Raw genomic sequence first — 14831 nt, 5'->3', positions numbered from 1 at the left:
ACCTACAACAACTACAACAAATCCAAAAGACTACTACCTGACTGATCATCAATGTTCCCGGCTGCACCCACATCACCCACCACCTGATACACCTACACTGCCTCAATATCAACAAAAGGATCACCTTTAAGCTCCTCACTCTCACTTACAAAATACTCTACAACACCAGACTAATCTACCTTAACAGCACTAATCCTAAAGGGCAAATTCTGATCTTAAAATGTAGTCTTTAAAAATATTAGGTAAGAATTTGGTAACTCTTTGGGCAAATGTTGCTTAAAAACGAATTGAGTATCATTACACTGTATCCAACCTTTCAGACATTTTAAATAAACAATGTAATGTCCAGATGTGGTAGAAGGTCCATCATGAAAAATAATAGCAACAGCTATAAAAGTTCTTCCTGATATTGAACATTGACCAGCTACACATTTTTTAATTAAAGTGTTCAATTTTGTTCCATCAGTTCTACAACGTTACAGCATTAAAATAACATACTGTCCATATCTTTGTATAAATAATGTTGATGCCATTTCTGATTTACATTGGCTACACTCCATGTTTTGACTTGCTCCTCTAATTAGATTGTTAAAAGACACTGATTCACAGTCAGGTAGAGTAAAATATATGAATCTCTCAGTGTCTATGTCAGTGCTACATGTAAACAAACAATTTCGACAGTCATGATGCCATTTATAAGAAAGGCCAAAAAGGTTTTCAACATCTATACCTTCATCTTCCAGTACACCAAGCATAAACATTAAAATTTCCTGACAATCTTGCTGAATATTCTGCGTAAATTGAGTAGAACCAGAACATATGTCCAAAACATTTCGAACATCAGAAACACTTTGTATTTTACTTTTATCACTAGTACATTTCTCATAAACAGAATTCAACAATGAACAGAATCTTTTGTCCTGATTTTCTACAATTTGCCATTGGAAACTTTGAAGAAAAAAAAATTAACAACTACATTAGCATAGCAGTTGACACCAGAACTATTTTCAAATCGATAACCAACATTCTCTTCAACACTGTCCTTTGTCTTTTTGCTTGGAGGCGCAACTTCATCTTGTTTTTTTTCTTTCTCTACAGTTTCAGAACCGATATTCTCAAATCTTCTTTTTCTACCTACCACACGCTTTTCAATCACTGGATATTGACCTAAATTGGGTGCATATTCTCTTCTTAAGCTATTATACTCTTTCACACAGTTTGTATCTGCAGAAACCTTTGTCTCATCAAAATCAATCAAGTACAATCCAGATAAAGTTCTGACTCGAGACAAAGCAACATATGCCATACCTTCTTTAAACACGGCACTTCCAATATTCACTATAGCACAATCTACACTTAAACCTTGAGATTTATGAATGATCACCGCATATGCCAAACAAACAGGAAACTGTTTTCTGCAGACATACACATGTTTTACAAGCAAAAAATGAGCTGCACAATGACTAACTTGTTGTACTTCAGCAATTTCATCAAATTTGAATTTCAAAAATTCAATGCCAGCTTTGTTTACATAATTAACAAAATTTACCCATTGCTCCATTTACTAAACCTTTTTGCACATCCAAATTACATCGCAAAATTACTCTGCAATTTACACATGCATACAAATTCTTTTCGAAACCAGCAATTTTAGTTATCGATTTCTCTAAACAATCCAATTTCCTCTTCAAGTTTTCTCTCAAAATAATACGGATTCTCTCATGTTCTATTTTGTCAATTGCTTCCAATTTTATAATTTCTTCATTTTCCAACTTTAACATTTCTTCATTGAATATAGAACATTCACGCAGTGTTGGCATTAAGCAGATTACAGATTTGTTTTCTGCAATTCTCATGTATATTTTCTCTGGGACAATATTTGCATTTGGAAACAAATTGGAAAGTAATCGTGTCTGTAAAGCTTGTTTTTCATGTTTGGTCAATTTTCCAATTCTTATATCTTGAAGAATAGTTCCATAATCAACATCATTTGCTTGTCGCATATTTGTAGTAATTTCCTTATACTGAAAATATGACCAAATGTTTACATTGCCAATACTCCCCAAAGACGTTCTAGGATCTTCATGCACAAGTGTTTTAAACACTGGCTGTCCTTTTACAGAAGATCTCCAAAAACCATGACGTGTTTCCCTCCGAATACTACGTCATACTCTGTTTTAAGAATTTGCTGTATTCTTAAATGCACAAAGGTAAGCATTAAGTGTGAGACCATGCTTACCTCATCAATGAGAAGCTTAATTTTCTTCAACACTCTTGAAACTTCATAAGAAGCTTCTCCAGATAGCTTGTGGTATTGTAATTTGTTGTCATGCTCTACTGGTAGCATTATTAAACTATGTAAAGTAATTCCTTTAATATTGTGTGCCGCCAACCCAGTTGGAGCAGTGACAACACAAGACAAATGCGACTTAGTTCTTTTCTGTAGAAAACTTGTGATTACTTTAATTAAAAAACTTTTTCCTGTCCAGCTTGTCCACTCACATACATATGGATAGGTTCAAATGATGAGCAAGAGCACTCTTTCTTTCTTCTCATGAAGAAATCCATGGTCAATCTGTTCTCTCACTTGCTCATATATTTCTTTCTGCTCAAGATTTAGTTGTTCTTCGAAGTTTTCTAAGTTTGTTAGATGTTCTTGACCTTGATACATTACTGTTTCCACCTCTTCCATAGCAGTTGCTTCTTCATTTAGAACAATTGGTTCTCCTAGTTGGCCCTGTCTCAACGGAGCAGAAGTTTAACTGTCTTGAGAACTATCTCTAGCAATCTCAGCTGCAATTGGAGCTTCTTGCTCAATTTCGTCATTCAACATTTTGACATAATTAGCAAAAACAGGACATTCTATAGTATCTTTAGTTGCATTGAAGCAATCTTCATAGCTCTCAAAATCTCCAAGTAATTCCAATTGTGAACGCCATGGCTTGAAAAGTTGCAAAAGAGCTAAATAGTAAAATTCCCTTTTGTCAGGTGTTTCGCAGTTCGGTTTACGGTGATTAATCAAATGTCCTTTTCTTTGTTTCACCAGACATCCTTCAGAACCAGTAACGGCATATATACCATTATTAATGTTTTCGGTAATATTCCGTTTAAAAATATAGCTTTGCAGCACTTCATAGAGACAAATGTTCTCAAGATGATGACTTCTATTTGGATAATATGTATCCAACATATTTGTTTTCAGAATATCAGTACTTTCTGGCTCTTTTTCAGCTAAATATTCAATTTCTTGCACAGATTTAAGAGCTCGGTTTTGTGTTGCAGCAAGACCTAGACTCACCCAAATGATAATTCTGGATTTAGAATACAGACTTGCAGATGACAAGCGATCCGAGCATTCATACGCTCCAATTTCTCGATGAGATAACATCTTCAAACTGTAACTGTAAAATTTCTTTCTTAGACTCATCTCATGGGAAATCTCTTCCCACATTTCCTTCAATTCTGTCTTTTCTGACTTTGTTATGTACGATGTCACATATCGAGCAACAGCAATGAAATTGTCTGCAACATATTAAATATCCATATTAGCATTCCACATAGACAAAATGACTGAGTTATAGTCATTTATGTATTTTGACTCTTCATTTCTTCTTAAGTTGTAGGTATTTTTTGGAGACTTTCTTGTGATATTATGTCGCAAAGATGACATAAAACTGTTCACTCTTCCTTTCGATATTACAGGTCGAGGAAATGCAAAATGGCATTTGCTGTAAAATTTGCCTTTAGATTTGTACTTTCGACAACAGTATTTGCTACAACGATGGCTTTGGAATCGTAAGACTTGTTGTCTTAAGTCCTTATCTTGTGTAGTTTTGGGTACTTCACATGTAGCATATTCTTCAATAAAAGACAACACAGTATCATCTGAGTCTGTTCCAAATTTGGGAGCATCTTTGATCCATAATAGCATATGTATGTGAGGAGCACCTCTCGCTTGATACTCCTTTCTCCAAAAGAAATCCATAACCTCTCTAAGAGGAGGATTTTTTTTATTGGTGGTTAAAGACATCATAGCTTCGAATTTATGATTGAAATACATGCATACATTAACAGGATCCAAAGAGCACAATTCTCCAGGTGTCTTGTATTCGATATTTGGTATATTTGGATTTGCCTCTCGAAGAAATTGAAGTAAATCCTCCCAAGCATATTCAGCACAGCTTATAGTAAAGAACCATGTAGGAGTTCCTAAGTTCCTTAGCATACATTTGAGTTCTCAGTGACGACGGTACCAGTACTCATTAGTACCACGCTGACATGCCATCAGATTAATCAGCTGAGTTTCCAACCCATTATCTTTCTGCTGTACTTTATCCATAAATTTCTTTGCTGAAACAATTTGCAGCTGTACACCTGTTTTCAATATGTGGTGTACTGCATAAGAAAGTCCAGACAAATCACTCTCAAACAAAAGATGAAACAAATATGGAATACATTGTCGAAATCTTGCATCTTCTGCATATAATCTTGATGTCCGGTATTCAGATGCAGGAATGTGCACAGGTCGTTCATCATATCGTCCTCCTTTTCCTGTAGGAAACAACTGAGGTAAACAACGAGCTTCCAAGCTTTTTTCCTATACACTAATGGGACTTCCTTTTGCTTCTTTCATTTGAAATAACTCTATAGCATTCCCCATCATTTCTTTGGAATGCAATGTAATGTTCGTAGATTTCTTCAGTTCTGGGCACATCCACTTTTTCAATTTGTCCAGATGGCAAGTCAGTATCTTCTTGTACAGATATTTCATCTTTTCCCACATACACATTTTTGTAATATTGATTATTTTTTACCAGATACAACGTTGCCGTTTTCACTTTTCTAACATTCACTAATTCTTGCCAGATTTTCTTCTTCTTAGTAGGAACGCCATTAACAAGAATAACTAAAGGTTCATCCTCTACATTTTCTACACCAATAGTTTCAATATTTTCTTCAAATCTAGAGGCAAATAAACAACTCTTCCCTTTAATCCTCTGTAAATCCGAAGGAGGCAATTTTCCTGTCTTAGGCTTCATAAGAACAATAGCCTGAAATGGATGCACACATTGAATAAGAATAGACTCATAGGTATTTAAATCCATCAGTTCAGAAGGAATATTTACCAACTCAAGATTATTATGCACAGCTCTAGCAGGCATTTTGTTCTCTTCTAATTTGTTATAAAAATATTTACAAATACGCTGATCAGAACCCAAATCAAAACAATTCTCTACCAACAAATAAGTTGTAAAATCCTTCCACTCATTATTATTTTCCTTTTCACTTTTTAAATACAGATCAACAGTCCTGGTCTGATTTTTATAATGAATTCGTCGACAACGGATACAAGAAAAATATGGCCTTTCACCTGAAATCACCTTAAACTGTATAATTTCTTGTTCGAAATTTTCTACACTGCACTGTCCTACATTCTCTTCCACATTTTCTTCTATTAATCTCTCACTTTCTGCACTGTCTTCCTGAGGACCAAAGTAACTAATCTCAATTTCATCACAAACATTTGTTACGTCGGATACAGATCCACGCAAAAGAGCACTGTTCAACTTTTTAACATTAGTGCTGGACTTTTCGCGTAATACAATGTTCTGACTAATTTCCTCATCTGAGTATGATGAACTGCTAACATCCTGAAATGGTGGAAAACACTTCGACATACTTTTTTAGAAACACAAGCTAGAGAATGACCTTGTAAAGCAGTATTTTCTCTCACTCTGCAAGGGTCTAGTCCTTGTAACATCTTAATCTTTTGTTTAACACTTTTCTTGGTGTAATTACGTAAGAAATTGCGTAAAAAATCAATAGATTCTTGCCGGACACTGCAAATACTACTACAATTCCAAGTGTACACTGGAGCTTTAGGACGTCTCCCTAAAACTTCAGCAGCTAACACCTCTTCTGCATTTCTAGGAACAATTTTCTCTTTCCCAATAGGACAACCATTTCTAACTTCTTAAGCACGACCAGTAGTGTCAACTGCATGCAGCAAATCATTACTCTGAAGATAACTTTCTTCATTAAAAAAAGGCTCAGAAGTTGAAGTATGTTTCCATTCGCCCAAAAAAACTCACAAAAATTACTTCTGTTAATTAGTCTTCTCCACCTACTTTTCCTCTTCATTAAATGGATTGGTTTATCTAGTGATCTAATTCTATTGATTACTAAAATAAACAGTTTTCTTTTCAATTTCAAAGCTTTCTCAACTACATTTTCTATAGCTTTCTTCTTCTTATAAAATACTGTTTTTTTCTTATATGCCTTAATTTCTTTCATTAAATTTGATACCAATCTATTATTAAACATTTTTTTCCTAATTTCTATGAATTGATTTTTTCTCCTTGTACTATACAGTTTTGTCTGCACTTGATTTTCCATTATTCTTTTGTTTATTAGTAGTTTTTTTTTCTCGTTGCTGATACACTAAGGCCATTTTTTTGTTTCTGAACACTACTCTTAGGGGTCCATTAGGATGACGGGTGGACTTTGTCCCCTGTCATCCTAGCGGGGATTGGGACCGCCCGCCATAAGGGCGGGGGTCCCGTGGGGGGCATTAGGATGTGCCCGCCACAGTGGCGGGCACATCCTGCATTTCTAGCATTGTGGCGGGCGGTGCTCTCAGCACCGCCTGCCACAATGCTAGAAATGCATTTCAGCATTTGCACAAACAAAGCGTCAGGCACCGCGCGGTGCCTGCCGCTTTGTTTATGCAAATGTAGGGGAGTACCACAGGTACCCCCCGTGTCCAGCCCCCACCCCTCCTTCACTCTAGGGGCCCGCGGGGGGCCCCCAGAGTGAAAACCGCATGCCTTTCCATAGCAGCATTGCCGCCACGGAAAGGCATTGTAAAATGCCCATGCTAATATGGCTGGCGTTGTCTGATAGACACCGCCACCATATTATTCCCATTCCGCCCCGGCCGCAAGGCGACCGGGGCGGAAAAGCGGCGGACGGTCTTTCCGTCCGCCGAGGTCCCCCCGCATAATAATATGGCGGGGGAAAATGAGTGAGGATGTCGGGCGGGGTGCCCCCGCCAGGCTGGCGGTGGCTACCGCCAGCCTGGCGGGGGCAATCCGCCCGACATCCTAATGGGCCCCTTAGTCTTTAGTATTTTCCTCAAAAAAGTGCTCCTGCTCTTACCAGGAGTTTCTTTCTGTTTGTTAAGACATCTCTCTTCATGTAAATCTTCTTGGTGAGTTCTCTTCAAATACACACTTTTCTTTCGTTGCTTCGTCTGTTGGTACTTTGTTAGCATGATGCAGTACATTTAGTATCGATAAATACAACCTATAATAAAAAAAGATATGTAACATTACAAAAAAAATATATCAAATATTCTATTATATTGCTTACAAGAAGAGAGGGAGGAGTATGAGGACAAAGCTCGGAGTATAAAAATAAGAGGACTTACAACAAAAGAACAAGGAGTATGAAGCAAGGAAAATTTAATAAAAAATGAGAGTATAAATAGACAGTACAATATATAACGGAAAATAGAAACAGCCGCGGCCGGTGGAGGGAGTTGCAAGGGGGCAGGCAGGTGGGGCGGAGGAGGGGCAGGGTGATGAGTGATAAACAACGGAATCTGGGGGCATATTACCAACAAGTAGAGATATTTAAGCTAAATAGGGTAAGCAGCGATTTTTTTTATCGCTGCCTATCGCTGGATATGTTAGCGGAGAAAACATGCTATTAGCAACGTTTTTCTCCATTGTGGTAAAATATCCAGCAATAGCGGCAAAATGCGTGAATATCGTTGAGAATACAGCGATATTCACGCATTAGAGACAAAATGGTCTTAGCCATGTTATCCACTTGCCATTGGATAACATGGCTAAGAACTAGTCTGGGCAGGTGTTAGTATTTGGAGATAATCGCGGTTAGCATGAATATTTCCAACGGTACGCCTGCCTTGCTAATAGGCGATAGCGACGTTAGCGACTGCTTTCAGTCGGTAACTGTTTGGGTACGCCCACTTTGCACGTCATTAGCGATAAACAACGCTAACATGCAAAGCGGGCCCCAAACTGCTCGCTATCGCGTAAAAGCTGTCGCTAACATCAGTTAGCAACAAGTTGCTAATAGGACCATAGAATTGTCGCCGCTTAGCGGCCAAAAACGGACGGTAAATCGATGATAATTGCCTATCGCCCCCCTTGGTAATATGCCACCTCGATCATTGCAGGTAAGTAAACAATTAAATTTATAAAATGAATTTCGGGACATATTATCAACAAAAGGCGATAGATTATTGTCGTTTTTATCGGGAAAATGCCGATAAAGCGACGATAATGAGCTTGATAATATGCCCTGGGCTGGTATGATCTCGATGATGGAGTTTGGCAATTCACATTGGGTCACTTACACAGAGCACTTATAAGGTTTTTTTTTGTCTGCACAGCTTGTTATCCCCTTTATGTTGTAAGTTGGCAGATGCTGATGATGAGAACGTGAGGACACAGGCGAGTACCAGTCTGTTAATTCCTCCCCGGGTGTTGCTCCCGTGAGGCTCTGCCAACTCCCCTCCCCCCTTTTTTTGTAGGTAACATCTTCTTAGAAAGGCATAGTGAGGGTAGCTGGTTGCCACAATATTGTTATACACACGTTTTTAGCTTTGAACCTGTGACTATATTGAGTACATTGAGACAGGAAGGTTTATATACATCCACTGTTGAGTGGGTAATAATAAAAATACATGGGAGATCATTGATTCCACATCATTTAGGGGCAGGTCCTTTGTTGTTGAGAGGGTATAGAGTGGGGGGCGACCTGTTTAAACCCCGATATTCCCCCTAAGGCTCCTAGTAGTTTAGAGATTATTTTACATTAAAAATATGAAATGTAACTTTAAAAATAAAATAAATATAAGTATTTCTAATAAAAATGTAGGAAATTACTATAAAAAGAAAGAAATATAATAATTAGTATATTTCAAAATTATCATTTACAAAATTAATTTGAAATTCACTGAAAAAAACATAGGTTTCACACACGCTATAGTTAGGAATTAGCATTTAAAAAACCTTAGAAATTCACTGAAATAACCATAGGTGTGCCACTCTTTCACAAGGATGATGTCATCAGTGATGTCATCAGTGATGTCATTTGAGATGTCATCAGTGATGTCATGAGTGATGTCACTGACCATGTCATGAGTGATGTAGTATGTGATGTCATCAGCAGTGCATTGCGGGCGCGCGAGATATAGTTAGCTGAACTAACTACAACGAGGGAATTTCATTGGTTTTGTATGAGTGAAATGTCCAGCTAACTATAACATGGGTGAAACCTATGGTTTTTCAGTGAATTTCTAAGGTTTTTGAAATGCTAATTCCTAACTATAACGTGTGTGAAACCTATGGTTTTTTCAGTGAATATATATATACTCACACATGGTAATATATATATATATATATATATATATATTCACAGAAAAAACCATAGGTTATAGACCATATATAGTTAGGAATTAGCATTTACAAAACCTTGAAAATTCACTGAAAAAACCATAGGTTATAGACCATATATAGTTAGGAATTAGCATTTAGAAAACCTTATTTTACTCACACAAAACCATTGAAATTCCATATATAGTTAGTTGCACTAACTATATATCGCGCACCCGCAATCCACTGCTGATGATGTCACATATTACATCATTCATGACATGGTCAGTGACATCACTGATGACATCACTGATGACATCTCAAATGACATCACTGATGACATCACTGATGACATCTCATTTGACATCATTCTTGTGCTAATACGATAAACCTCTTCAGACTCTAATATAACCTTAGATACACTCAGTGTATACAGACACTCACACACTGTCACTCATCCATGGAGTTACTCACACACCTAGTCAGTCATGCAAAGAAACAATCTCACCTCCATTTCCTCAACTATACAGTTATACACACCTTACTTATTCAAACATATACTAACACATATTTACTCTCTTATACAATCCCTGATACAAGTTCACAATGATCCATACAGCCACTCACACATTCAGTGGCTCTCATGCACAGTTATTTATATATGCCAACTCTCACATGTACTGTGTTTTACATATGTACTTACTATGACATGTAGCATTGAGATATCCATTCACTCATCAATACACTCATGCACACAGTCAACCGCCCATGTAGCTTTTTCCACATGCACTCTTGAACTCATACACCTAGTGAATCAACTGCTCACACATCTATGCACAGAGTCACACACCTCCCAGCCACCCCCACACAAACTCAATCTCCCATAGAAATACTTGGGCAACCAATTAATAACACATATAGCCTCTCGTATAGCTAATGATCAACACATGCAGCAGTTTACATCACAACAGACATAATGATGCACAAATTAAGACAGTTTAGTCACTAACCCATGCATTCAGTGAGACACATTTAATCACTCACTCATACAGTCAGTCACGCACCTACTAAATCCTTCATCCAGACACTTATACATCCACTCATTCTTCAATATCTAAGACATATTTTAACTTTACAGAAACATACAGTCACTGGATGTTGTCATCAGTGATGTCATTTGAGATGTCATCAGTGATGTCATCAGTGATGTCACTGACCATGTCATGAATGATGTAATATGTGACATCATCAGCAGTGGATTGCGGGTGCGCGATATATAGTTAGTGCAACTAACTATATATGGAATTTCAATGGTTTTGTGTGAGTAAAATAAGGTTTTCTAAATGCTAATTCCTAACTATATATGGTCTATAACCTATGGTTTTTTCAGTGAATTTTCAAGGTTTTGTAAATGCTAATTCCTAACTATATATGGTCTATAACCTATGGTTTTTTCTGTGAATTTCATTGGTTTTTTAACAGCTAATATCTGTAGCTGTAAAATGTATTCTTCTTTAAATCCAAAAATATATTTTATATGTTTATGAATAATTTTTTTTTTAAATATTTTTTTTTCTTCGTTCCCGCTTCGCGAATCGGGAAGCTTCCCGTTAGCTGACCTTGATGCCGCGAAATAGACCGCGAGCCGGTAAACGTTTCTTTACCGCAAGTGCCGCGTTAGAAAACAACATCGTGACGCCTCCCGTCCGCATGACGTTCCACGTTGTCGCGTGATACGTCATATGACGTGCTACGTTAGCGAACTGGTACGCGAAGCGAGTGCCAAAGCGCAGGTTTCTGGAAGCAAACCGGGAGGCCCTGCAAAGCGCTTAACGTAAACACAGCAAGTCATGTGACTTGGTAATAACACTTTTCATTGGTTCATTTCACTTTTGGTTTCCTAATGATGTAAGACTAGGTCATATAATCTAAAATGAACACTTTTGATTGGTTGAGAACTCTTGTTTTTCCCAAATGATGAAAATCCCTCCTTCTTTCCTCACTCTGACTTTCATCATTGTGAGAGAAAGACCCTTTGTGATCACTGAGCAATGGCTTCTTTAGTAGCTTCAGCTGGTGCTTCCCCACCACCTCCACCACCTCCAAGGAAGAGAGGACCACCTGCTCAAGTTGTAATTCAACAAGAAGAAGAAGAAGAGGAACAGGAGGACGAGCACGAAGAGAGGCAGTTTTTGCCTGAGCAGCCCAAGACGTCTCACCGGAAAGAAAACTTCATTTGGCAATTTTTTAAAATTCCCAAAGGTCAGAAAAAAGTAAATGCAAGATACGTAACTTGCCTTATATGTCAAGATAGACTGTCCAGAGGGACCGACAAAAAATACAGTTTCGGAAACTACACAATGCATCGCCATATGACTAGGTGGCATCCTAACAACTACAGTGCTGCACAGTTTCGGAACGACCTAGATAATCTCCCTATTATGGCCAGAAGATCTGTTGTACCGGAAGTAACGGGACCAGAGGGCAGGGAGATGGTGCCAAATATACAAATGAGATTTGGTGAAGTAAAACACACCTGCGTATTTTGCGATGGATTCATTTCCTACGGAGAAAGAAGCATCACTCTGATCAACAGAGCTATTGACTATCATATGCAAGTTTGTCCGAAACGCCCAAAATAATAAATACTTCTTTTTTTTGTTTTGTTGCTCCTGTTGAGCCCTTTACAATGAATCGTTTTCATTGCCCCCTCCAAGAAAAACCCAAAAAAATATAAAACTGTTCCGAAAAATTCAAAAACATTAAAAAAATGTTCAGAAAAATAAAAAAAAAAGTTCTTTTCAGAACTACCTCCCCGTTATTAAAAAATTGGTACAATATTTGGAACTGTGCCAACCTCTATTTCTCTTAGTTCGCTTCCTAGTTCGCTCGCTGGTACGCGAACTGGAAGCGAACCAAAAACAGTAAGTATAAGGGAAGGAAACACACACTTATGTTAAAAGAAAGACAGCTATAGGGGAGTAAACTAGAGATACTATTACCCATAATCCACTACTGATGATGTCACATATTACATCATTCATGACATGCTCAGTGACATCATCAGCAGAGGATTGCGGGTTTTTTGGCAACATGCCTTATCCACGGTTTAATAACGCTGCCTTTTGCTTTATATAAGTTTTCAAATTGTATGAAATATATACCAATAGGTCTTTATGAACCTTTAGGTAGTGCTTTTGTTCATGAGGTCTGGTCGCTTCCATACACATACAGATGTTTCAAAGATGATCAAGAAGTTTATCTGAATGGAGAGGAATGCACTGAGACGCCAGATCATTCACTAATGTGTAGGCACATACAGTTACACGATTCATGCAACAAACACCGACCAAATATGGCTTGCGTGTTGCAAGGCACGCCAGTTCCTGCTATCATCCCCACGTTCAAGTTGTTGGAAAATGGTAGTTATTTGATGCTCAATAATGAAGATTGTTCTGAGTTAATTAAAAGTATTCCTTTTATCGTAACAGTAAGTGAACGGGTTATTTGCTGCAGAAATGTTCTATTTCCTCCCACACATGAACATAGGGAGTTTTCAATCTGGCCACAAATACCAACCTTGGGACACGTTTCAACGGCATGACAAGAATAAGAGCTCTTTTGTCTCAGAGAGAGGTGGCCTTGAGTTCGGCCCGTGAAACTTTCGTACTTCACATAGCGAACACCCGTACACAGCTTTGCCTTTCAATTTCAGCAACATGTTTCCGACTATCTTTAACGCATCCTCCACAAAATCCCTGGCACACTTTTTTAAAGTTGTTACCAGTGGTCTCGTGACTTCATTTGAGAAAATCTTTGGAGTCATCCCTGCTCCCTTTCATTCCATTTTCTCCACTCTGGTTCGTGGATTGCATTTTTACTTGCATTACCAGCGGACGCTCTTGTGCTTTTTTACATTTTTAAATATGGATGTCCCTCCTATGCAACCTCCGACCATGCAGCTGCTGACACTGTTCCGCAATCGCATGCTAGAATATTATGGCACAATGCCGTTGGCGATATTAAGCACGGCATATGGATTATCTTTTCGGTTCTCCTACTTCACCTGTGTCCAGCCTGTATTTCACTGCCTGACCTGTGATTTCGATTGGGCCATTGATTTGTGTCTCTGCGGACCGGTTTCTCCTGACGTCGACTTTAATCAGCTGATGACTCCTATCATTACTCACGAGTTGGTTTGTCCTGGCGAAAGGATTATGGCTGTGGCATTGATGCATGGACTACTTGGTCCCTGGAATTTACTGGCGGCAGCACAGTCTTTCTTGGAACACAGCTTTCTTGAAAACCCACCGAGCTGTCCTCTGATGGTGATAGAGGATCCGGTGCTGGGAGAGCACGTATGTTCTTTTCCGCTTTTAAATTGGATGGCTGAACTGTTTTCGGATGAAGACGGTGACTTCCTGTTGGAGGCTGTTGCAGCTTATTTTGCATACACACTTATGTCATAGACCTTTTTCATGTTTCATATGCTGAGTACTAGCATTTCATTGACAATTCATTGACTTAATTGTCAAGTTTTTATTATTTACCTTGCCTATTGGCTTAAGACTCGATAAAGTACTTGGCTGTTTTATTTTTCTTTAGCATTGAATTTTCCTAGTTTTTAATGCTTTACCTTGCGGACCGTCCACATATAAACTTGCAATCTGCTCTCATGAGATGGCACTTCTATTATCTTATTCAGTTCGTTTCCGGATCATGGGGAGGTGTCATCTAGGTCCTGGATATCTTTACACCGTGTTAAGTTAGCATGGGCTCATTACCGGTTTAAACGCCATTTTTCCTTTTTTGCAACTTCTGCACACGACATTTAGTTGTTGCTTTAGCTTTCCACCTAGTAGTTCATCGTGGTTTACATGAGAATAATATGTTATTGGTCTACTATCTGCTTTACTTGTTAAACTATATCTGTACAGCGAGTGCTAAAGTTTCAAGAACAACACGATACAGAATTGTTATGAGGTCTGATCTCCACGACTTCATACTCATAACATAAGTGCAACTTCTGCCAATTCTGGGCATGAGGCGGGTTTTATATTGCTTTGCCGAACACACATACACAACAGTTGATGCGGTTCACATGAAGAGAGAGCTGGTGTATGCTGATGTGATTCCTTCAAATCTAAGACACTAAAGTATGGGCACGCCCTAAACCAACACAAAGAGACCTTCTTAGCAAATAATATAATATGTGTATTAGGGAGGGTGAGATATAAGCAGCCGCGGGCCGTGGAGGGAGTTACGGTGAGGCAGGGAGGCGGGGAGGGGGAGAAGCAGGGTGGAGCCCTCTCTACCTTGCCCCTCCCCCTCCCCGCCTCCCTGCCCCACCGTAACTCCCTCCACGGCCCGCGGCTGCTTATAAGTGTTGCTAACTCTTATTCATTTACAGCATGTTAACATACTGTC

The sequence above is a fragment of the Lissotriton helveticus genome, chromosome 2_1 (assembly GCF_964261635.1).
Source record: "Lissotriton helveticus chromosome 2_1, aLisHel1.1, whole genome shotgun sequence".
NCBI classification, from domain to species: domain Eukaryota; kingdom Metazoa; phylum Chordata; class Amphibia; order Caudata; family Salamandridae; genus Lissotriton; species Lissotriton helveticus.
This window is presented reverse-complemented; position numbering follows the sequence as displayed.